The following is a 25,184-nucleotide window of genomic DNA, read 5'->3' on the forward strand; positions in this document are numbered from 1 at the left end:
CTCGAACTCACAGAGATAGTCAGTCCCTGCCTCCCAAGTGCTGGGATATGCAAAGGGTGTTTTTGCTTTTCTGTTTTTGTTTGTTTTTGGTTTTGGCCAATGTCTCCTGTAGCCAAGACTTACCTGGAACTCTCTACGAGGACGGCCTAGACCTGCTGATCCTCCTGCCTCCACCTCCAGAGGACTAGGGCTACAAACATGTTCACTGCTCTCTGCTTGACTGAGTGTACCGTCACACTGCTGGTTGGTTTGTTTGCTTGCTTGTTTGCTTGCTGCTCCTGTTTGCTTTGAGACAGGGTCTCGCTGCGTAGCCCTGGATGTCTTAGAATTCCTTATGCAGAACAGGTTTTCTTCAAACTCACAGAGGTTCACCTGCCTCAGATCAGAGTGTTGGGATTAAAGGCGTGTGTCACCACACCTGGCCTGTTACACTCTCGAATTCCAATGCGGGAAAGACACGGGGAGAAAGCGATCGAGAGTCGCTCCTAGGCTAAACTGTAAGAAGCCTCTAGAGCCGTGGTTCTCAGCCTCCGCAAAGCGGCCACCCTTTAGCACACTCCCTCATGCCGTGGTGACCTCCCCCACCATAAAATTATTTTGTTGCTACTTCATAACTGCGACTTTGCTACTGTTATGAATCATAATGTGAACATCTGGAATGCAGGATTATCTGACACGGGGCCCCTGTTGGGGTCGAGACCCACAGGTTGAGAATCGCTGCCCAGGACGAGCATGTGGTGCTCATTCGCCTGTAATCCTGGACTGAGGATGCTGAAGCGGTAGCACCATGAGTTTGAGGCTACAGCAAGACACTGTCTCAAAAAGAAAAAGAAAAAGAAAAAAAAAGAAAGAAAGAAAGAAAAGGAGGCACCATCTCAGGTGCCTCAGTTTGTCCTTTTGTACCTCTGCGCTCTTGCAAAGACTCCTCCAGAAGTGGAGCTGCCGAGCTGACTGCAGGGAGACAGAGACCTCACAGCGTTAAGCAGAGAGGGCTGGTGCCCGTCGCAGCTGCTCCAGCTAATCCTCAGATTCAAGGAACAGGTGGTTTCTCTTTTAGGCCTCTGGTTGTTTGGAAGGGTGTTACACTGTTGTGGAAAAAAAAAAAAAAAAAACGTAGCTATGAACAAGCATGTTTAAAATGATTAAGAGAGTAACCAAAACGAAGCAAAAGCAGGGCTGGGGGGTGTAGCTCAGTGGTAGAGCATCTGCTAGTAAGTGCTAGGTCCTGGGTTCAAACCCCAGAACCGTCACACACACACACACACACACACACACACACACACACACACACGACACTGGTAAGGAAAACAGAGTGATACTGTTTACAGAGAGAACTATGTCAAATATAGAAGGTTTAGGAGTTTTTGGAATATAAAACTGATAAAGAACTGTGCCTTAACTCACAACTAGCTACTATGAAAACGTCTCTCCAGATAAGATATATGAAGTGGCTCCTTTCAGACACTGGACAGCGAGCAAGGAGAGCTCTGATCCTTGACCTGGGTCTATCATCTGGCCATTTCACCACATGGAAATAGTCCCATTCTGCAGAGCGTGGAAAGACCCAAATGAAGACCAATGGATCTGCTGTGGATTTGAAAGAGCTCAGAGTTAGGGGTTGAAAATACTGAACCAACACTGGAGAGACGGCTCAGTAGTTAGGGCACTGGCTGCTCTTCCAGAGGAGCCAGGTTAAATTCCCAGCACCCACTTGGCAGCTCACAACTGTCTGTAACCCCTGTTCCAGGGGATCCAGTGCCCTATTTTGACCTCTGTGGGCACCAGGCACACACATGGTGCACAGATACACGTGCAGGCAAAACACCCCTACACATGACATTACATAAATCTATAAAAAAAATAATGCTTACGGCATGAAATTTTTAAAAAGAAAGAAAGGGTGTGGATTACTATTTAAGTTCTCAGTTACTGCTCCAGTGCCACGCCTGCCTGATGCCATGCTCTTCAACATGATGATCATAGGTTCTAACCCTCTGGAACCATGAACCCGATAAATGTTTTCTTTTATAAAGAAAACATTTGTGCCTTGGCTAGAGTGTCTTATCATTAATAGAAAAGTAACTAAGAAAATGTCATCAGGTCCCTGGGATCATGTAGCTAAATAGTTACCATTACATGTAGAAGATGAAACTCCGTGAATGGATGATGAAACTCACTAGAAAGACATAAGTTCAACAAATTCTGGCGCCCCAAGGGGTCAGGCATAATCCATGTCCCCATCTTCCAGAGTGGGAATCCTACTAATACCTGGGGATTAGATGAACTCCCCCATGAAAGCATCACATGGCACTGAGCTGTTAGCCTCACGCCAAAAGATGCTCTGGACTCACGACAAAACCAAAAAATGCCACTACCTAGGGATGGAGCTCAGTTAGCAGAGTGCTCACTGAGCATGCAGGAGGCAGCATGCAGCAAGCAGGAGGTTCAGGCCCCGGCACAGCATAACTGAGCTTCGTGGCCTGCTTATAACCCTAGCACTCAGGAGGTAAAGGCAGGAAGAACAGAAGTTTAAGGTCATCCTCGGCTCACAGAGAGTTTTAATTCAGCCTGGGTCTAAAGCCTCCTTTGGTGTGAGGCTAACAGCCTCAAGCTCCCAGGGAACCTTCTAACATTAAAGACCCTGAAGAAGAAGAGGAGGAGGAGGAAAAGGAGGAGAAAGAGGAGAAGGAGGAGGAAGAAGAAGGAAATGAGGAGCAGAAAGAGGAGGAGGAAGAGGGGTAGGAAGAGGACAAAGGTTTAGAAGATGCTGTTCAAAGCAAAAAGTGGTTCTGGAATAGGAAGGGAAGAGGATGCAGCCTCTGGGAAGGACGATGCTGAAAAGAAGGCTCGGGACCCCCAAGAATGGCAGTCACAGTTTGTGTGGAAAATGTTGCAATATCATAGAAGCCATGGAAAAGTCAAAGCCTGGAATGAGCCTTAGTGATGTAACTACAGTGAAGATAAAGCCAGGCAAGGAGGTAGCTTGGGTCACATGACCAGAGTGGGAGCATTTCAGAAAGCATTTGCCTTGCTTTTAAGTGGGATGGATGTGCCTGTGTCTACAGACCCTCCAGTAAAGACAAAGTTTGGATAGCATATATCATAGTCAGAAGATATTCTAGTTTGATCTCTTTTGCTGTGATAACATCATGACCAAAAGCAAATTGGGGAGGAAAGGGCTTATTTAGGTCACAGTCTGTTGCTAAGGGAGGTCAGCTTCATCATGGAACTCAAGGCAGGAACCATACAGGAAAGAACGCTTGCTCGTTCACTGTGGCTCAATCAGCTAGCTTTCAGCTCTGGCCTATCTGCCTAAGGATGATGCCACCCAAAGTACAATGGACCCTTCCTCAGTGGTCATCAGCCAAGAGTCTTACAGCGACATGGCCACAGGCCAATCTGACCAAGACAATTATTCAGTTGAGAGTCCATCTTCTCAAGCACTTACAGGTTGTGTCAAGTTGACAATAAAAACTATCCAGGAGGAACTACAGGGATGGCTCAAAACTAAGAGCACCTGCTGCTCTTTTGGAGGGCCAGGGTTCAGTTCCCAGCACCCACAATAGGCAGGTCACAACTGTCACCCCAATTTAGACTCTAGTGCTCTCCTTGTTTCTGTAGGCACCAAACACATGTGGTGCACACACAGACAAACCAACACAGACACACACACACACACACACACACACACACACACACTGACATAAATAAACAAATAATTTAAAAAAAAACTAATCAGGGACAGCTAAGGCTACACAGAGAAACCCAGTTTCAAAAAGAGAGAGAGAGAAAATAAAATCATATAAAAAAACTTTTTTTTTTACATTTATAACACCCCAAGTGACTCAACTGTGTTTCACAATTCCAGCATTTTTAAAGGAATACAACAACAACAAAATCTAGACTCCCAAACTTTCAACTTATAATGGAAAGCACTTGACACAAAAAACAAAAACCTCAACACGTATGCAAAGAAGCAGGGAAAAAGTGACCCCAACCAGGAGAAAGTTTACACAGAAGAGTAGATCCCACAGTGACCAAGATGAGGGAATCACCCGATGACTGGATTCTAAAAGCTGTTTCACAGGCCAAGGGAACGGCTCAGGGGTAGAACTCCTGCTAAGAATGGACAGACCCTGAGCTTCCACAGACCCTGGGCTTCCCAGAGCCACAAAAGAGAAAAGTTGATTTAGAAATATAAAAATATCCTTTTGAGACTATTAGAAGAAACGGTCATGCTGCAGGAGGGGAAAAAAAATGATTGCAGAGTATCAGTAAAGGAGCAACAAGATAGCCCAGCCAGCGAAGGGCTTGCATTGAAAGCCTGATGTCCTGAGTCTGATCCCCAGAACCCACTTCAAAGGTGGAAAGAGGGAACCAACTCCCCACGGTTGCCCTCTGCCCTCCACACACTCACTGTGGTTCATGAACACACACACAACAGGAACAGAAAAGGGTTTTAATGCTGTTAGAAACTATCTAAAATAAATTACAAAGAGGAAAGCATCCACAGAAATTGAGCGGAGCATCGGTGAGCTGTGGGGACCACTGAGCTGTGCGCACTGTCAGTGAGTGAATCGCCTGGTACCTGAGTTATACTTTAGGCATATTACACACTGAGAAGGCAGCACAAAGACATTTTCTTGCTTCCTTCCTTTCTTTTTACTTGAAGAATGAATCTAGGCTTCAAACAGGCAAGTGCTCTACCATTGAGCTCTGTTCCCAGCCCTTTCGTATTGTTCTCTGTTCTTATTTTAGTTTTCGTTTGTTTGAAACAGGGTCTCAATGTGTAGCCCTGGATGTCCTGAAACTCACTATGTAGACCAGGGTGGCTTTGAACTCAGAGATCTGCCTGCTTCTGCCTCTGCCTCCTGAGCGTGGTGATTAAAAATGTGTGCTACCATGCCTCCTGGCTCCATATATATATATATATATATATATATATATATATATATATATTTTTTTTTTTTTTTTTTTAACAGTCTCACTAAGTTACCCAGACTGGCTTTGAACACATTCTGTATCCCAGACAGATCATGAACTTTCAATCTTCCTGCCTCAGCCTTCTATTATTGCTGTGTTTTGTGTCCTGCCTTCCTGGGTCCAGAAAAGCAGGGAAGGAAGCAGGAATGGGCTTCATGCATGCTAGGCAAACACTCTATCACTCAGGTATATCTAGCCCCAGTGCAAGATTGTAACTTACAAGGTCAGCATCCACAAATTCACTGTTTTTACATAGCATAAAGAACACTTGCAATTTAACATCTTAGAATACGATTTGTAATACCATTAAAGCTATTTTTAAAAAAGAAAACTGGGGATCGATTTACTAAGATACATGCCATCTCTACCTTGAAATTTACAAGCTATGATAGAAAGAACATGAGTATGGGCACTAAATAAATGAGAGGCATACAATGTTCAGGGATGAGATGATTCAGCATCTTATGACGTTGATTTCCCTGAAGTCGGTTTACAGGTTAAAAGCAACCCCAAAGTAAATCTCAGCAAGCTTTCAGATAGAAATTGATCTAGGAAAGGGTTTCCATTCAAGGTCACCCTCAGCTGTGTGGTGAGTTCAGGAGAAGAAACAAAGAAACTGAGCTAGAAAAAGATCAAGGTCAGAGCTAGTGAGGTGGGCTCAGACAAGATCCTTCTACCAGATCCCATACGGTGGAAAGAGCAAGCTGAGGCTTTCAAGTTGTCCTCTGACCTCTACAGGAGCTCACACACATGTGTGCATGTGCACAAGCACACAAACACACATACACACAGTCTTAAAGACTTACTATGGAGCCCCTGTCTCTGACACAGTGCATACCAGATAGAGTAGGAAAGCAGAATAGAATCTAGAAACCAGATTGCCAAAGTCCGTAAGTGGGGAAAGATTTTTTTTCTGTTTCACATGGCACAGAGACAGCTGGACAAGAAGAGTGAACCGCTGTCTCACTTCGTACCATAAACTAGAAACCTAAGCACAAACGCCAACCATAGAGCACCTTGCCGAAACAGAGGCAAGCAAGGTAAAGATTTGTGACCTCACATAACACAAAACTGTAAGCCTGTGGGGGCTGGGGGAACAGATCAAGTGGGACTTCATAACGGGGGGGGGCATGGGGTGAGGGGGCACCAAGTGGGACTTCACAGAGGCTAAAAGACATGAAAAGGTAGATGAGATGCTGAGGAATGCCAGCCACTGGAGAAATGCTAACCTCACAGAATCTTCTAAAAGGCCTGAAAGGAGTTGTCTTAGCAACTGCTGGCCTGCACTTCAAAGGCGTGCTAAGTGGGAAAGAGCCTGGCCCAAAAGACAGCACACCCTGTGAGTTCATTTACAGGGGAGCCTGTGAGGATAAGACTTTGGTGAGAGAACCCACGGGGTCGGGACTCACGTCCCTGAGGGCCACGTCCCTGAGCCTGTCTTCTTTGTGAGGCTGTTGCAGGATCACGTGAAGATTCAAGAGGATCACTTCCACAGAGCACACTGTTTTCACCCCAGTTCAATAAGTGGTAGCTGTTCCTCAAGCGTTGTTATTGCGGTAGAGTCTGGGAGTTCTCGCTGATTTCACGCTCTTTCCCGTTCTCCTGGACACACAGCTGAACTCCGCCTCTCACCTGGTGTGACGAAAGAACCAGCTCCTGTAACGGGCTGTGGGTGAGAGTGATGTGCGACCTCTGGACGGGGCAGGTAAGAGGTGCTGCCTTCTCAGTGTTCTGTTTGCTGGAGGATAAAGAGGCCTGACTGAAGGATTCCGAGGCCCTAGAAGATGATGGAGGATGATGGAGGAACCAGGGTCCTGAATATAAAGCATGGCTGTCACCATTGCCCTGCATGGAGAAATAAGCCAAATCCATAGGGTCTTGGAAGGTTGTTTGGGTTTTTTTTAATAACAACTTTTAAAAATTAATACAATTATGTAATTTCCTCCTTTTTTTTCCCTCCCTCCAGGCCCTCCCATTGCTTTCTCAAATCCCATGGCCCCTTTTTCTTTAATCATTGTTACCCTCCTCTCTTTCTCCTTTCTCTTCTCTCTCTCTCCTTAACATATAAATACAACCTCAGTCCATACGATGCTACTGGCATGTATATGATTGAGGACTGGCCGGTTGGGGGTCCCTTCCCCGGGGAAGACTGTTTCTCCCACTTTCAGCATTCCTGGTTGCCTGTAATTCTTTGACTAAGGAAGGTTGAGGCCTTGTGAACTTTCCATGGTAGCATGTCTGGTGGTACCAGTACCATCCCTGTTCAGGTCTTGTTCAGGCAGCCATGTTGATGGCTGATGAGACTTCATGGGCGTGGCTTCTCTGACATGTCTAGGAGACACAATCTCACAGCAAACTTCTGAGCCCCTCTTCCACAGTGATCCCCGAGTCTTAGGTGCAACAAGAGTTGTGCATACATGTACCCATTGGGACTGAGTAGCGCACAGTCTCTCTGTGTTTTTATCCACTGTGACAGGGCTGTTTCCATTGCTATTGTGTTGGTGTAAGTAGCCCAAATAGACCCACCAGTGTGCTCATCCCACACATACTGGTCTCTGTCTTTCCCTTCTCTGAGCACTATCTCATAAAGCTCCAGAGCATGCCAGACCCACTTTCCAACTCTTTTCTTCCCAATGCCAGCCTTGTGATCGGACCTCCATCTTTATGTACTCCCTGCCACAGTCCTGGGCCTACACTCATCTATAGAACAGAGAACCCAAGTTTGGTTCCCAGTTCCCACGCCAGGCAACTTACAACACACTGTGACTCCACCTCCAGGGGATCTGAGGCCCTCCTCTCGCCTCTGTGGGAACCCGTACACATGTGCCATACGTACATGGAGACACACGTACGTACATGCACACATACATACATGGAGACACACATACGTACATGCACACATACATACATAGAGACACACATACGTACATGCACACACACGCATCAGTAAAAACTTAAGATGAATCTTAAAATAAGAACTCCCAGTTCCGTGACATTGGCCGCGTGACTCCATCTCTACAGCTCAATGTCGCCATCTCTAAGATGAGGTAGGAATGTGTTCCTCGCAGCGACCCTGCGAAGACTGAGCTAGGCAATAAGCGTTTAAGAGCCCACATGGCTTCCGACACACATGAGCATCTTTGTGGACCCCAAACTAGATTCCTTATTCCCAAGGATTCCCAGAGCGGACAGGCCACATGTCAGCCTCCCATGCAGAATCCAGGAACAGGCAGAAAGAGGCACTTCCTGCCCGCAGCACCATTAGGATCCCCTCATCCCTCCTTCCTGCGCTCACAGACGTAAACTCTAGACCTTGGGAGTAGAGGCCGAAGGATCCTCCTCTACAAACCGAGTTTGAGGCCACTTGAAACCCTGCCTCAAAGACAAGCAACAACCCCAAATCTATAGAAAATTTTCTTGTAACTCCTGTGGCCACTTGGTCCAAAGCGCACGTTGCCGCTGATAAAGCCACCAACATCACCAGCTATGTGCTGGCCCTGGTTAACAATCTGTTGGTTATGGCGCGTCATCTACTCCTCCAAGACAAAGTCGAGACACCCAAAAACATTTCCCTTTTGCCACAGTTCTATGAAGCGCGTAGTCTATAGAACAGAAAAAAATAAGGTTTAGACAGGCTAAGCGGCCCGCTGAATGTCACACAGTTGCCAGGCAGCAGAGCGAGATGTGCTTCTGTGTGACCCAGCCCTGATTGCCTGAACTAGTTGTTCCAGACACCTGTTCCAGGCTTGGCCACATGCGAGGGCTGAAGACCCAGAGACACAGGAGGACAAAGTCCTCAAGGTTTTTCAAGGGGAAACAGACCAGTGACTGCTGGGCTCCGACCCCGTTGGAGTAGCCCTGCGGTACCAGGCCTGCTCTGCTCCCCTCCCCCAGCCCTGCTGCTGCTCAGGGCTGCAGAACCCCAGACCAGACATGCTTCCTGAGGCTGCTGTTTTCCTTGGCCCCTGAGATGGGAGACAGTGTGTCCAACATGGTGGAAAACAAGACATGGAGTGGGGGAGGCAAGTTGAGAACGCTCGTTGCTCCCACCCCTGTAACCTGTCGCTAGGTGGTGGAAACAGAGAGCAGAGGGGCTACCTTTCCATCCATCCACCAGCCCATCCAAGCCATTGTTCCCTTGTTGTGACAGAGGGTTTGTCTGAGGCCCATGGACAGGACTGAGGGCTTCCTCCCCAGCGCTCCCTGCTTGGACAGCTGGAGGAAACAGGCGGCTACTGAGCCAGCTTGCCATTCCAACAATAACAGGCTGCCTGCCCCACTGATAGGCCTGGGGGGGGGCGATCCTGGAGCCAGAGAGGCCACCCCACTCCACCCTGCCACTGAAAAAACATGTTTTCTTGTTTTTTGAGGGGGCAGGGGGTAGCTGGTACCCATCCTGAGCAAATATGGTGCTGATAAGCGCGAAGGACCAGGCTGGCAGGCTAGCAGCTTAAGGCTGCATTCCTGGGCAGAGCCAGGTTGACCCTGGGGGTCATTCAGACCAGCCTGCCAGGTCTGGAAGTCTGGGCAGTGTAACAAGAGAGTTCCTGACCACGAAACACAAGTTCTCCTTCACTGGGAAGAACACCCTGGCTTGCCGAATGGGACTTCAGAGCTCAGCAACAGGCTTTGAGAGCTGGGTTGCTCTAGTAGGTACCTGCTCTCCCCTCCCCCTTCTCTGTGTCAACCCCTGCCTCCCGCTTACCAGAAATAACACTCTCAGAGCTTCTGGAGAGCACGAGAAGTAAAGACCGCTGCCCATTGTCTTTGAAGAACTGGGTTCAGAGAGGCTGCATGACTTATCCACGGGCATGCAGCAATGGCAACTATAGATTCACTGTTCATGATCTTTGTCAGTTCTGACCCTGTCCAGAAAGCACCCATATCCTTGGGGTCCACTCTGCCTTCAAACCCCATGCACTATTTTTTATGTCCCTCTGGAGAAAGATGCTTTATTTTATTATTATTTTTTTTCTAACACAGGGTCTCATGTAGCCCAGGCTGGTCTCAAATTGCCTTTGTAACTAAGACAATCCTCCTGCCTCCGCCTCCTCCGCCTCCTCCGTGCTGGGATTATAAGCATGCTCCACCATGCTCAGTGTATACTGTGCTAGAACCAAACCTCAGGCCTCAGCATGCGAGGCCAGCCCTCCACCAACTAAGCTATGTCCTCAGCTCCCGAGGGCAGGTGTCAACACAGGGCCAGAAGATGTGCACTTACTGTGCAAAGCCCGCTCGCCGTGTCTCCCTCTAAGCTGGGGTGGGGGTGGGGGCATGAGTTTAAACTAGAGGCCCAGCAGCTCCCAGCTCAGTGCTTACTGCGCACCCACGCTAGGAGAGTGTGCAGCCGAAGCCACTCCCGTGTGTCACAAACCCAGAACAACTCGAACAGCCAGCTTCACAGAGCCAACTGTCTGCTGATTTCACGTCTTCCGCAGCGGGGGGTGGGGGGGAGCAGGGGGAAGAGTGTGTCTCCTCGTTGCTGGAGGTTTCTAGCAGAAGCTAGGCAGGGGGCTCTGGTCTGCCCGGGCCCCACCACTCACAGGTGTGCTGGACTATACTGCAGTGAGGGTGGGAGTCACGCAGCCCAGATGTGGGCGAGCAACTTCGGGAGGGAGGAGAAGACTGACCCAGAGAGAACACCGTGTGCCCCCGGCGGGCTGTCCCGCCACTGTCAGTGCAGTCCTGTACCCACCCACCCTGCAACTGCAGCAGCTATTAGGAACCCATCCCAAAGCGGGGTGCTGCCTCAGAATCTGCCTTCCAGAGGGAACCAACCAAGTTGTCCTCTGACCTCCACACCTGTGCTGTGCCCCAAACAAGCCTTCCTCCAAACCCTGACATCATACACAGCAAAATAAATAAAAATTAAATTGTAAGAGTAATTTGAAAAGCACCGATTCTATGGCTGGGTCTGGCGGTGCAGGCCTACAACCTTGGCTACTTGGAAGGCTGGGATAGAAGGATGGCAAGTTCAAGGCCTGACTGGGCTGTAGACTGAGTTCAAAGCCAGCCTAGGAAACTTATCAAGAACCTATCTCAAAGCAAAAAAATACTGGAAAGGTCTGGGAACACATAGTTATGTGGTAAAAAAAAAAAAAAAAAAAAAAAAAAAAAAAGTACTATATACAAGTCCCTGGGTTCAATCCTTAGTACTGAAAACAAAGCAAAAAAGCAAGCAAGCAAACCAACAAACAAAGAACCACCACCATGCACAGAGATCCTGGAACCTAAGAGCCCAGGAACCACAGGCCTTAAGCCGGGGCCTGTTTGAGATCTATTTCATGGACCATTCTCTGGAGGTATCTAGCTTCAACCTCATGCTTTCAAGCTGAACATGCCTATCCAGTCCAGCTCTCTGATTCCACAGTCTTCACTCATCTTCCCTTACTGTCCGAAGCTCTATTTTTGTTCTATCCTTATCCATCTACACACCTGCTTCCTGTCCCTAAGGTCCTGGCCTGAGAATCCAGTCCAAAGAGGCCTGGCCTCCTGCCGGTCTAGCTGTGGGTTGAACTATCCGTGTGGGCAGCCAGCATGGCCCCCCAGGGAGTCCTGGAAGGTGACTTCTCACCTGTGCTCTGTGCCATCAGTCCAACCTTGAACCTTCGAGGAAATCCCCGGCTAGGTGACCTGGCCTTTAGTGTTATGGCGGTCTGGAGTTATAGCACACCTGGCTCAAAGGTTTAGTGTCTGACCCCCTCTGCTGGAAATAAAGTTCAGGTCAGCAGAAGCCTGATCCAACTTACCCCTCCCCAGGACCCCGTAGCAGGGTGTGAAGCATGTGGACCTTTGTAGCTGTCAGTTGGATGGAGAAGTAAACAAGCTTTTTTTTTTTTCAGCCCACACTTTGGCGCACAGGCACAGAGCCTCGCTGCATGGAGGTTGATCCTGGGGACCTCAACCTCAGGCCCTTCGGCAGCTGCAGGCTCTGATGGCCAAGCCCTGCTGTGGTCAGCTGTCTTCTCCCGTTGTTCTCACCGGTCCTTTGTTCCTGGAGAATCTGACCATGGACCTAGAGGATGGAGATGAGAAGGGTTGGAAAGCAGGGGTAGACAGGCCTTGCCAGCCATGTGACAGGGACGGATGAAGAAGAGCCCTGATTCTGTTACTCACCCAATGTGGAGAAAACAACTAACAAAAATTGAGAAAAACTACTCAAAAATTTTAATTACTCTACTTAAAAAACATTGTTTATTTTTATATTATGAGTGTTTTGTTTGTTTTGTTTACCTGCATGTATGTCTATATACCATATGTGTGTACAGTATAGGCAAAAAGAAGGCATCAGAGCCTCTGGAACTAGAGTTACTGATGGCTACTTGGAAGAAGAAGAGGAAGCTTGAAATGGAACTTTGGTCCTCTGTGAGAGCAGCATGTACCCTTAACTGCTGAACTACCTCTCCAGATTCCCCAGGAAATTTTTTTTTTTACTTTATTCTTAATTAAGAGAAAGAGTATGTGCACATAATTATAGCTGCTCCTAGAGTCCAGAAGAGAGGGCTGAATTCCCTGGAGCTGGAATCGCAGCAGTTGTGAGCTGCCCAGTGTGGAAGCTGGGAACCAAATCCTGGTCCTCTGCAAGAGCAGTAAACACTCATATTACCAGCTTTAAAGGACAACTAGAAGGGCTGGAGAGATGGTTCAGCGGTTCAGAGTGCTATCTGCTCTTCCAGAGGTCCTGGGTACAATTCCCAGCAACCACAGGATGGTTCCCAACCATCCATATCGAGATCTGATGCCCTCTTCCTTCTGGCATGCAGGTGTACATGCAGGTAGAACACTCATATAATACAAAAAATAAATCTTAAGGGGAAAAAAAAAGAACAATGAAGAAGTGCTGATTGTCAAGCAGAGAACACGCACCTGCAGTCCCTGCATCTGAGAGGTAAAGACTGGAGGATCAGGAATTTAGAGTCATCCTCAGATACATAGAGAGTCTGAGGCCAACCTGGGCTCCAAGAGGCGTTGTGTTGAAAGATTTAAGAAGAGCGATGATGGCCTTAAAGAAGATCAGAGTAAAGCAAGGATGATATCTTTCAGATGTACCTGTAGTTTTTGCGTATGTCATAGACAGGACCCTCCTGAGGATGCTAGAATAGACCTCTGTGGGAGGGCGGGTTGAGGCAAAAAACATTACCCTGCTCCTTCCTGCTGGTGATTTATTGCAGAGGGTTGAGAATTGAAAGACAGGCTATAGGACAATGAGTTTGGATAGGATAAGAATGATGTTACGGGCTCAGGGCGCAGTTCTTCCTCTGGAATATCTAACTTTGCTTCCTCTTCTTCCCTTGTTACTGGTCAGTGATAAGGAGTCCATGTGACTTGCATGTACGTGAGGGACTTGGATGTATTTGTGCTTTTAGATTTGACCCAAAGAAGCACCAGTAAGTCTCAAGTGTTGGACCTCAAAAGCCTGGAGATCAAATATGACAATGCTGGAGAGATGTGCAAGAAATATTAGGTAGTTTGGCTAGGCTGAAGTGATTGGGGTATGGAATTAGATTTTTCTGATTTTGAAATTTTTTCAGAGAAAGGAGAGTTCATATGTTATTTTCATTTCAAAAGCAAAAATAAATATGTACAGAAGATCGGATTAAAGTCGGCCTACTTGGTGCTCCCACTGGCTCACATGTACTGAGGTTGGAGCAATACACAGATTAGCATGGCCCCTGTGCAAGAATGACTGATGTGCAAATCCATGAACTGTTCCTTTTTTTTTTTTTTAACGGCCTATTTGGGGAGCAGAAAGATGACTCAAAAGTCAAAGGCACTTACCGCAAAACCTGACATCAAACATTAGGCCTGAGTTTGATCCCAGGACCCACATGGTAGAAGGAGGGAACTGACCCCTGAAAGTTGCCCTCTGACCCTCACAGGCATGACGTGACATGCATGTACGCATGCATGTGCACACACACAAATGTGGTTTTAAAACTAAATGTGTATTAGGAGGATTTTAACAATTGTCTGGGAAAACAATCCTAGACCACTCAGGCTCACTCCAAGCTTTTCAAAGATTCTAGAGGAAAACAAACGGAGCTCGGGTCTATACAGGCTGAGAAATGTCGTTCTAACCACCATTCATCATACGTTGCGCTAAAGACCCTCTTTCCTTCCCCTTCCCTGGACAGAACCTTTGTCGTGTGACTTCGTAGCGTTTCCCACTTACAAGGTGCCATCTGTATGCCCTCCTCTTGAGGTCGGCTCTGCCCAACAAGGTGCAACAGAGATAATTAGGTACTGGTTCTGAGTCAAGACCTTCAGGGATCTTCAGGTCTGTGTCTGCCCTGCTTCCGGCCCCGCTGAGACCACAAGCTCGGGTCCACCTACAAGGTAAATGGCCATGCCTCACCCTGGCCAGGATAGTTCAGATCAGTCAACCAAGCAACTTGCATACCTGCAAAAGTTCCATCCAAAGTCACCCGTGTCATTGAGTCAAGCTCAGTCCCCTCCAGGCTCATGAGCCAGACATCTGGTCTGAGGTGCTCCACCACTGAGGTTGTGTGCTTCTCGCACAGCCGAAGCCGATGCGAACACTCGCCAGGCATCTCTTGGGTTAATTTGCCTTAGTCTCTTTCCTCACAAGCTGCCCATCATCCACTCATGCCACCTCCACCAACAGGAGCCTTATTACCTCCACAGGAAGCCCATTTCAAAAACAGTGTTTATATTTTGAGTTTCAAATCTCTGTCTGTGTACTTCAGCACGGAGAAGGAACTGGCCAATTTACCCAACCTATCTTCATGTTCACTGAGCCCTTCAAGTTAAAAAAAAAAAAAGAGCTCCAAAGAAAGGCCGTTTTCTCTCTTTGTTTGGACAAGACAAGAACACCTTGGCTCTCTGGGGCCTCCCTCTTTGTCGCCCTCTGCACTGAAAAGCTGCCAAAATGTGAAGACTGGATTTCCTCGGGGTCAGACCTCATTCTCTGCAGGGCTGCCTGGCCCAAAACCCTCCAACACTTGCCTCCCTGCCAACAGTCACACTTCTCTATTCCTTCCTCCGCCGCAGCTGTAATACTCCACCACCCAGCCCGTTCAGAGTGTCTCCCGGCACATGCTCTGATCCAGGAACTGTGTTGAGAATAAGGACCTGAGAGGCGCAGCCCCAGCTCTCCAGGAATTCAGCTAGAGAAGGGGTTTGGATGACCTAGCCCAGGGATCTCAGTTGATGACAACTCGTCCGTCATTGTACAGACCAGGTGGTTTATTTACATTTATCTGTTTAGCATGTGCGAGGGGGTCAAAGGACGACTTTAGAAGTCAGTTATCTCCTTCTGCCATGTGGATTCCAGAAAGGGTTGGAACTCAGATGGTCTGGCTTGATAGCCAACACCTTTAACTGCTGGGCCACCTCAGCCTAGGTACTATTATATAGTATCTTATAGTATCATATAGTATCTTATATCATGATACTTTCTATCATGCAGTATCTTATATCAAGGTGCTTTCTATCATGCACTATCTTATATTAAGATCCTTTTTATGATGCAGTATCTTAAGTCCTTGCAACAAATATTAGAGTTCTGTTATCCTTTCTTTCTTTCGTATGCGTGCATGTGTGCATGTGCGAGTGCGCGTGCAAGCGTGTGGTGTGTGTGTGTGTGTGTGTGTGTGTGTCTAAGAGATATTACACAGGTCCTCTGTTCTCCACTGAGGCACACCTTTAGTCCTGTATCCATTTCTAAAAGATGAAAAAATTAAGGTTCCAAAAATTCACGTGACTTACCCAAGCTATAACTTATACACAGCAACATTTGGATGTCAGTCCAAAGCCCAGGGTCTCCCTATGCACCAAACTGCCTTTGACCTCTCGTATTCAAAACTTCTGTGACACTCCCTTCACCCCCCGCCCCCGCCGCCTCCATGGCCAATGGAATAAAAACCATTCTCTTTACAGTGGCCTCTGGGGCTTCTCCTGTTGTGCTCACACCAAGCCAGCATTGCCTAGTCTCTCCTCCACTCAGAGGCTTGAATTGCGCTCTGATCGAGCCTATCTCACTCCCATTCAGGCTTACCTCTTTCTAACTCCCAGCCCTGGAGTCTTCTGCTAAGACTCTCCTGTGTTCCCACTGTGCTTTGGCAGACATCCCCTGGCCCAGGCCAGTCTCTCCCACATCAGACATAGCTGCTTTCCAGCTACATCCTATAAGGCATAAGGATGCAGTGCAGAGACACAGATGGAGTTGGTACCCACGACGAAACGCACACAGGGCCAACACTCAGTTATCAGTGGGGCTGGACAACTCTGACTGTAACGCGAATGGAACAGGGCAGTGGACACAACCCTGGCACCAAAATTGGCTATTTAGATTCATTCAGCCAGCCAGATGCAATGCCACACACCTGTAATCCCAGCACTCAGGGAGGCAGAAGCAGGAGTGCTACACTAACTCCAGAAAGTCTGTATAGCATAAACATGTGTTATGCAAGCATAAAATTATGCAAACAGACGAGAAGACACGTTTCCTACGGGAATCAGCTTCCTGGAAGTCCCTAGCAAGAACCCTAACATGGCCATCTAAGCCAAAACACGTATTTTAAGTCCCACGCTTATTTGGTTACAAGACTGGAATTGATGAGCATTTTTGCTGTTTCTCTATGATTCTTGAAACAGTACAATTAACTATTCAAGGAAACATTTCTAATAGATTACTAAAAGCTTTAGCAAATAAGAGTAGAAGGAAAATAAAATTTTAGGAGAGGTAATAAATCAGATTCAGCATCAGGAGTTGCTTGTGGAAAAACCAAACATTGGAAAAGGACAAGAGTTTTAGGGCTTTCTAAAGAGAATGTTTAATCAGGATCTGTTAGGATAAATGCTCTGGATACTCCCACTACTACAAAACCATTACCTAACACAGGTATTTATGATGAGGCAGAAAGAAGATAGGCAAACATAGGAGGTCAAAAAGTTTTGTATTATACTATAAGTTTTACAGACAGGCTAGTTCAAGCATCTTATCTAAGGAAAGGTTGTAAATCTTTAGCTGACCTAGTTCTGAGGATTATTAACAACCCCTAATTAACTAACAATAAACTACGTAAACAGGCCACAAGTTTAACAAGCCCCTGGCCCTCTACTGTCTAAATTGGCAAATAAGTCACAAGTTCTATGTTTGCTCTGCTTAAGAGGCTGTTAGGCCAAGAGTTTTTGTAGACACTACTTCTACCAGGTTACTCTTTCAGTTAAAATATAAACTTTGTAAATGTTCCCGGGGATATGTCAACTTTAAGGTGCTTCTTTGTAAGATTAGTATAAAAGTGTTGGCTTGACTTCAGTAAAGCGCAGAAGATCCAAACAAATTCCCCCTGGTGTGGTCTCTGTCATTTCGCCTATCTGTGCCTTCCTGATATCCGAATTCCCTGATTTTCCCACGGAGGCAGGGCACCCGAGGGGGCTGGTCCGCAGCACAGGAGGATCTCTGTGAGTTCTCTGTAGACCAACCAGGTCTACAAAGTGAGTCCAGGGCAGCCAAGACTACACAGAGAAACTTTGTCTCAGAAACAATTTACAAAAGATTCACCCAAACAAAGAGAGTTTCTGGGCAGCCCAGGTTGACCTCAAAGCTTGAACTTCTGATCCTGCACCTGCCTCCTGGGTTCTGGGGTTACAAGAGTGCACTACCAAGTCCAGCTGCTGCAGTGCTGGGAGAGGTCGACTCAGCCACATCCCAGCACCGTTGAAGCAACATTTCTAGAAGGCTTCTATTCAGTCAGGATTCCTGTTACAAACAACAGTAACAATTCAGCCTCGCCCCAGTGGAAACTCTGAAGGAGTGCGCAGTCTCTGTGAGAGGGATTAAAGTGAGTCTTAGAACACCCAGGCGCCCAGGAGTCCTTGGCAGCTGGAGCTCTGGCTGAGCTGACCCTGTAAGCAGAGAATCCTTGCAGAATGCCACCACAGATGCCCATTCATGCCTGTGGGCACGGCTTCCCTAAATGACCCCTCTGCTATGCCTGGATGTCTGGGTGGATCTACCTCTATGGGTTCAAAGTTCTAACCTAGGCCACACATCCTTCAGTAATAATACAAGAGAAGGAAGTACCTACCCTGCTTCCACTGACCTCTGAAGGAATGGAAGACAGTCCTTCTCCACCCCTCCCCCCAAGACTGGAAGGAAATTCCATGGAAATGAAGAAGGAGCTGGGCTACTGGACAGCCGATATTGCATGGCCAAGATCAACAGCCACTCACATTTTGGAGGTGAGGAGATGAGGAAGAACCTTAGCTAGAGAACACCTGTTAGACTAGTTCCCAAAATGTAATGGAATGGTAGGCAGCCAGGAGGGTTCAGGGGTCAAAGGAGTCATTTGAGAAACACCGACTTAATGCCTTCAAGACCTGTCAGAGCTTCTGATGTGCAATGCGCACTGTGACTACCCAGGGACTGGCGACATCCTCAGCTCTCATGGTCACGCAACCCTTTTTTTGAAGAGTGCTGTGCAGGACTCAGCCCAAGAAACCTAGCCTTCATTATCAAACAGGGAAAGTAAGGGGCTTTCCTGTCCTTATGGCCTGTGACGGGCAACCCAGGCCTCAGGGAAAGGACCAGTTCCCAGGCAGAGCCAGTGAGATGGAGGTCAGGACATGGACCAAGGGACCAATCAGACCCTCTCCAGCCTGGCGCCACATCTCTAGTCTCCCTGCTGACATAAGCAGCCTCCAGGTGCTGAACAATGCACACTCTCTGTGCCTGCGCTGTGTCTCACTTCCACCCTCAGGGAAACCCCTACCAGGACAGAGGGACAATATCATGAGAAACACTGGGAAACTGGACCAGCTCTCCAGCTGCCCCAAGGGCCAGAAGGAAGGGGCAGGATCCCAGCAGCTGGCAGGTGCTCGGTCCCCAGCATGGAGTGGGGTATAGGCACCCACTGTTAGCTCTTCCACACATCTGTGTGACCTTGAGGAAAGCTCCATTCTCTCAGCCTTGGCTTCTTCAGCTGGAAAAAAAAGAAAGCTGTATCCTATCAGTTGACTCGTTTCAAATAAACATCCAATAGAGCATTGAGCATTCTTTAGATGTAAAATTATTATCATATTGGATATCAAATTTTTTTAAAAAACACCTCTTTTTCTACTTAAGACCCTGAAAGACTTTTCAAGTAGATTATACACACTACACACATGTACACACATATGCACACACTCACACACATACACACACTTGCACGCACACACAACTTGCCATCTTGTTCCTTAACCTCTGTAACCTTGCTCTGATGGTCCAGGCTTCATGTCACAGGCATGCCCATTCTTTTATGGTGAATTTCTATTCTTTCTTCACATTCCCAAGAGCTGCCGCCTCTTCAGGGAGGTCCTCCCAGACTCTCCTCTTCCCAGCCTCAGTCAGGTGCCTGCTTTGTACACTTGATTCTAGATCTTTATCACTCAGGCAACTAGGCCAAATTGTCTCTCTCTTGTTTGTCCGCTTACAGCTTCCAATAGCCTGTGACTTAAGAGCTGTCATCTGTGGCAGCGCCTGGCAGAAGCAAGTGGGTGGGTACACCCTCTCCACACGGAGGGTGGGTGACCTCAGGTTTTGTCTTCTGCCAGCGCTCATAGCAAATTCCATTTCCCCCAAAGGAAGCCCGTTCACGCAGCCTCTGAGCACTGAAGATTTTTCTAAGGACAGAGGAGATGCACACCACACAACGAGATTCCAAACACTTGGGAGGCGTGTTTATCCGCTCTCCCAACAACTAATATCCTTGAACTGAAACACAAGGAACTTCAGAAACTTGCCAAGGTGGGGGAAACACATCATTAGTTCATGGTAGTGGCCCTCGGCCTCACCGGGAAAGCAAGGCTACAATTCATCCACAGCGGTGCAGTGCTCAGAGGGACACGATACAAAACAGATAGGAAGGGGAGGGAAAACTCGCTGAAGAGGAGACGTTGCATTGAACTTTGGAAGATAGAGAGGCCACCATCAAATGAACTGTCCTGACACCTCAAAGAGAAACAGAGTGACAGGAGAGGGACACCGTGGGACAGTAACGCCCAGTGCCAACTGTAGAGGCGACCATGAAAAGAAACAGAACAGCTGAGTATGTCAGCCCTGGCTGTTCCTCGCCCAACCTCCCGCCAGTCCTAGGACAGAAAATAGCCTGGCTGACCTGGAGCATACAAAGCATTTCCTGTGCAGCCCTGGGGACCCCTGAGCTGTACTTTCTCAGGGGTGGGGCTGCCTGGGGTGGGGGGGTGAGGGCAGAGGAGGAGGGGACAAGCCATTTTGAACTCTCTCCAGCACCCAAGTGGCCAGAGATGAAAGGGAGTGTCATGCCTATAACCGAGGCCCACGTGTAGGTGTATGTGGCCCTGTTTGTGCTGAGGTAGAATGGTGGCATCTATCTCTCCCTGTGGCTGATCTTGGGTTCTATGTACATTTCCCTGGGAACTGAAAGCTGGACAGACACACAGCCGTAGGTTCCAGAGTGACGGGGAAGGAGAGATCCGTCACGAACATCCGTCCCCTTGGGAACACTCAGCCTCAACACCTTCCAGCTGCTCTCCCATTACCATGTCTGGTCCCCCAAGACACCCCCTCGAGTGTTCCCTCAGGTGTCACCGACTTGGCTCTGACCATGGAGGACTGAGTGACCAGCCAGAACTTTCACTGAAGGCCTTTCCCAGGAAATGGAGGAGCGTTCAGGCACAGCTAGGCTTTACTTCTAGAACCCACAGATATTTCTACTATCTGTGAGGATGGCCCTTTGGGAGGATTCCAAACATCCCCAGGGGACTTCCTCCATGACGTAGGCTCGCCTTTCCTCCTCCCCTCGCTCGGTCCTTGTCCCCATCTCCAAGGCTGCTGTTCAGAGTACTTGTCCTTAGACCTTCTCTCCCTTTCTCGGTATTAGACAGCTCATATCCTGCCTCTGTCTGGTAGTTGTGGTGGTTTGTTGTTGTTATTGTTGCGTGCTGTTGCTTGTTTCTTTTTCAGTCACCTCATGTTGTACAACACTGTCCTCCGGGCAGACCAGCCATTAGCTGTGTCTGCTTTCAAAATATCATCACATGAGGTCAGTTCCCTCACAGAAAGAGGGGCAGGACGGGTCACCGGCCCCCCCAGGTGAGTATGCAGCCTCCCCTCCAAGCCACCTGTATGCAGTTCTGCCCTAACTTCACACAGCCCTGGGGGTCCTCTGAGGCAGGGTAGAGTACATGGGCCGGGGAAAGACTGGGAGGAAGCCGGCTCCCTCTGAGCAGCCCTGGGGAGGTCATCCACGCTGTGCGAAGACCTCCGAGAGCAGCAGGTTTAGGGTCACCCGCTACCCTGTCTGTAAGCCGAACAAACTCACTGCAGCCCCAGCATGAACTGTAAGTCCGGACTAAGCTTCGGTTTGACATTGAGACCTTGGAAGAAAGGGAAGATAGTTCTCCCTTCCCCCCGGAAGAAAATTCTCACAGAGGGGGATAGACAGTCCTGTTTGGCTAGCTGGCAAGAGCAGGTGTAGCAACTATAGCAGGGGCTAGATGGTGGGAGTCCTCTGAGAGGATGTTGAGCTTTCGTGTTCAGGGGGTACACGCATGCGCGCGCGCACACACACACGTATACACACACACACACACACACACACTCACGGGTGATTTCCAGGTGAAACGCTGTCTTTTGGGACACTCACGCTCATTAGCCTTATTCCGCTCTAAGGTGGAGGTCTCCTGTCTCAGCAAGGATGAGCCTCCCTAACCCTGGTCTTCTATCCCGACACACAGTATCACCAGCCAAGAGGCGCGCCTACCAAGCATCTCCTTTAACCGACCCAGACGCCTTCCCAGGGGAACTGCAGCTCTGGTAAAGGGCTTTCTGGATGACGCTACGTCGGGACTCAGAGTGTGCTTACGTCACATATGTTACCACTCCCTGTGTCATTGACAAGAGGAGGGCCTGAGGCAGGAGTGTGGAGGAGACCCTGACCTTTCCCAGTCCAGCTCCTGGGACTGGGTCAGAGCCGTAAGACAGGAAAGGAGGAGCTCCCGGAGAGCCCACAGGAGCAATGTTTCCTGAGGAATTTTTAGAGAGAAACTCACAGGCATGCTGTTTCGAGGTTCAGGTACAAAGCATGACCTGAATTTGGTGAGAGGACTCCCAACACACATGCATTAGTCCCAGCACTCAGGTGGCAGAGGCAGGCAGTCTATATACTGAGTTCCAGGACAAGCAGGGCTATGTAGAGAGACCTTGTCTCAAAATTAATTGATTGATTGAAAAAGGAAGCCATGGATCAAAGCCAACCATCTCTTGTAACATCTGAGGCAGTGATCCTCAATCGTCCTAATGCTGAGGTCCTTTAATACTGTTCCTCACACCGTGGTGACCCCCAACCATAAAATCATTTTCATCACTACTTCATAACTAATTTTTCTACTGTTAAGAATCGCAATGCAGGGGCTGGAGAGATGGCTCAGCGGTTAAGAGCACCGGATGCTTAGCCCACATAGGGCAGCTCACAACTGTCTGTAAATCCTGTTCCAGGGGAATCCAACACCCTCATACAGACAGCACCAACGTGCATAAAATAGAAAGGAATCATAATGTAAATTATCTGTGGTCTCCGATGGTCTTTGGGGGTCTTGACCCACAGGTTGAGAACTGACAAGACATGCACGCTCTGTGCTCTGCATAGGTAGGTCTGTGACGTGGGGCCGATGGAAACATGGTGCCGCCCGGAAGCCAAGCTGTCTGTGAACTGAGGGCAGCAGGGCAGCCTCTGGACACAGAATGAAGATTCTTCCAAGTGCCCTTTAGCCACTCTGAGGCTTGTGGGGATGGGATGGGGGTTCAGTTACAAAATAGCAAGTGATGAGCATGTGAGATAAGACCTACCTCTGAGTGGACAGGAGTCGGGGGTCCACACCTGTGGAGCTGGGACAGAACAGGGGCGTTCGGGCCACAGTGACTTCATTTGTAGCGGTAGGACCTAAAAGATACGGAGGGGGGAGGGGTTGGTGACTTACGTGTGATTCACAAGGGTAAGTTAGATTGTGGTCACTTGTTCAAGCCCACACATGCCCTTTCTGGTCCTCCCTTGAACAAGGACAATGAGCGACAGCACCTCCCTTGGTGGGAGAGGTTGGGGCATGGGTTGTCCCTTGGGCTTCTCCCAACAATGGCATGTGCAGCAATGCATTTGTTTTCTGGAATCGAGACCCCTCCCCGGATACCCACACCCCTCACTGGCAGTCCGGTGAGGTACAAGCAAGAATGGGTGGCAAGGGCAGTTGCTACTGTCTTTGGAAACCTCCTGATGCCTGGGGTACCACCTCTAGGCCTACAACTTTATGTGGCAGACGAGGATGAGGTCAGACAGATACAAGAGAACAGACTGTTTGGTATAAGAGAATGGCTCCAGGCTCAGCTGGAGAAAAGATGGGCTGGCCCACCTGTGTGTTTGGTTCCTGCTCAAGCCTCAGGACCCCACCCCCACCCCCAACTGTGAAACAAGCAACAGGAGCAGAAGCTCCTCTGGGCCAGAGACCCAAGTTTGGAAATAAAGTCACTCCCACATGTGATGCTGGATCAGCTCCTAACCTTGACACCTGCTCAGCGCCCTTGAACCCACACTACTGCAGCTGTAGTGGACTGGCCACAAGTGGCCAAGCCCACAGGGCCTTCATAACCATGCCCAACACTAGCAACCTCAGTGCCAGGCATGCTGCTACTCCATTGTTGAAACACAAAGCCAGGACTTGGGCAGGGGGAGAGCGAGCTAACTCCAAAGGTGGGCCCAGCACACCAGTGAGATCTTCGAGATGATTGATATCAGAAAAGAGAGATTTTGGAGTTTCAGGAAATGGGTGCCAGGCCACAGTTCAGGGCCTGGGCACAGAGACCTAGCCCAGCTTCTGCAAAGAGACAGAAAGAGCTAAGGCGAGGAGAGTGAGCTGTCAGAAGTAAGTAAGTCAAGTGTCATGAAGCTTACATGGCTAAGGTCCAAGCATGTCCACAATTCATGTACAGCCATGCCCAGCTAGGAGAGCTCATGCCGTGGGTCAGCCAAGTGTACCGAGTGAGGAGAGACAAGCAGCCACCAGCAAGAGCCACTTTCCACGCCCAGAGGGCAACTGTGCCGTCAACAGCCATGTGAACACCTACTGTTTCTACGTAAGGAAGACAAGGAAACAAGGCAAGGGCATCAGCCCTCAGGCTTTGGGATAAAGAATGTCATGGTGGTTCTGGCTTCCACAGGCCTGAGCAGCCACAATTCACACCTGGCGGGGGCCGTGACACACAAAGCAAACAATTATCATCATAAGGAGATGACCTGTGTCTAGCAGACTGGACCAGCTTTCTTGGTCCAGCTACCAAAGTCCTGACCCTTGAGCGTCAGCTCACGCGCTCTCTGGATGAACCTCACCAATGACGCACCAGAGAGGAAGAATACAAGCTGTGGAGACACTCAGAATGCACAGGGCACAGCGCAGGGCAATGCATATGGACCCAGCTCTCAGCTCCAACTTCTGTCCTAGCAAATGTAAGTCTACTGCAAGTCAGGTACCACATACAGAGCACGGCCTCCAGCACAGCGCCCAGTAGGACACGCCTCAGTGACAGAAGCTTCCATCTCTGCTGACCAGCAGTGTGGTTAGTCACTAGGCATGTGCTGCTGCTGAGCGTTGAGGACGTGACGAGCCAGCCCCCATCTCAGCTCATTGTTCTTTTTGATGGTCCCCGGTGGGCTGATGGCTTCCAGGCTGCACAGCCCGGTCCAGGCTCTTCTAGGTGGTGGACGGTAACGCTGCTGCAACTCAGACGGGGCTGCGCTTAAACAGACGACCTGCACGGCCATCCTTCCCCTCCACCCTTTCTGTATTTATCCATCACAGGCCTCTGCTCTCTTCTGGTGAACGTCTTTGGGACTCTTGCCCATCTCCAGCTCTGACAAAAAAAAACAAAAAAAAAAAATCCCCATGTTAAGTCGGGTGTACATACCCCAAGCTTGGCCCAGGGCCCGCACAGCACAGGTAATAGCAGGGGGCGTTCCATGTTGTATTTGATCTATCGTCTGTGATATTCGCCACAGCTCCGAGAAGAAATTAAGAGGCACGAGGAAGCTTCTCTCTGCTGCTCTTCCCCATGTCCTTGATTTACCAGGCCTCGTGGGGTACCACCTCAACTCTCCTTTCAGATGTCTTTTACATCATCTCAGAAGGCTTTATCCTCGGGGAGACGTCAGACCCAAACCTGACAGTTT

The 25,184-nt window shown here is 48.8% G+C and overlaps 1 long non-coding RNA gene, 1 other non-coding gene and 1 pseudogene across 3 annotated transcripts; 2 read left to right on the forward strand and 1 right to left on the reverse strand.

Moving 5' to 3' along the window:
* Positions 1-130: 130 nt before the first annotated feature.
* LOC132652999 (uncharacterized) lies at positions 131-24,861 on the reverse strand. Of its 2 annotated transcripts, none has more exons than XR_009590597.1 (4): positions 24,496-24,861; positions 22,817-22,910; positions 904-1,085; positions 131-372 (listed from the first exon to the last, which is right to left on the reverse strand). It is a non-coding gene; the product is annotated as an uncharacterized LOC132652999 (long non-coding RNA). The 2 variants fall into 2 exon arrangements; XR_009590598.1 differs by lacking the exon at positions 24,496-24,861 and adding an exon at positions 24,359-24,453.
* On the forward strand, positions 2,765-3,106 carry LOC132652943 (peptidyl-prolyl cis-trans isomerase NIMA-interacting 4-like; annotated as a pseudogene).
* On the forward strand, positions 13,598-13,704 carry LOC132653294 (U6 spliceosomal RNA). The gene has a single exon (XR_009591068.1). It is a non-coding gene; the product is annotated as a U6 spliceosomal RNA (small nuclear RNA).
* Positions 24,862-25,184: the final 323 nt, after the last annotated feature.

Source organism: Meriones unguiculatus, chromosome 3 (genome assembly GCF_030254825.1).
Source record: "Meriones unguiculatus strain TT.TT164.6M chromosome 3, Bangor_MerUng_6.1, whole genome shotgun sequence".
In the NCBI taxonomy this organism is placed as follows: domain Eukaryota; kingdom Metazoa; phylum Chordata; class Mammalia; order Rodentia; family Muridae; genus Meriones; species Meriones unguiculatus.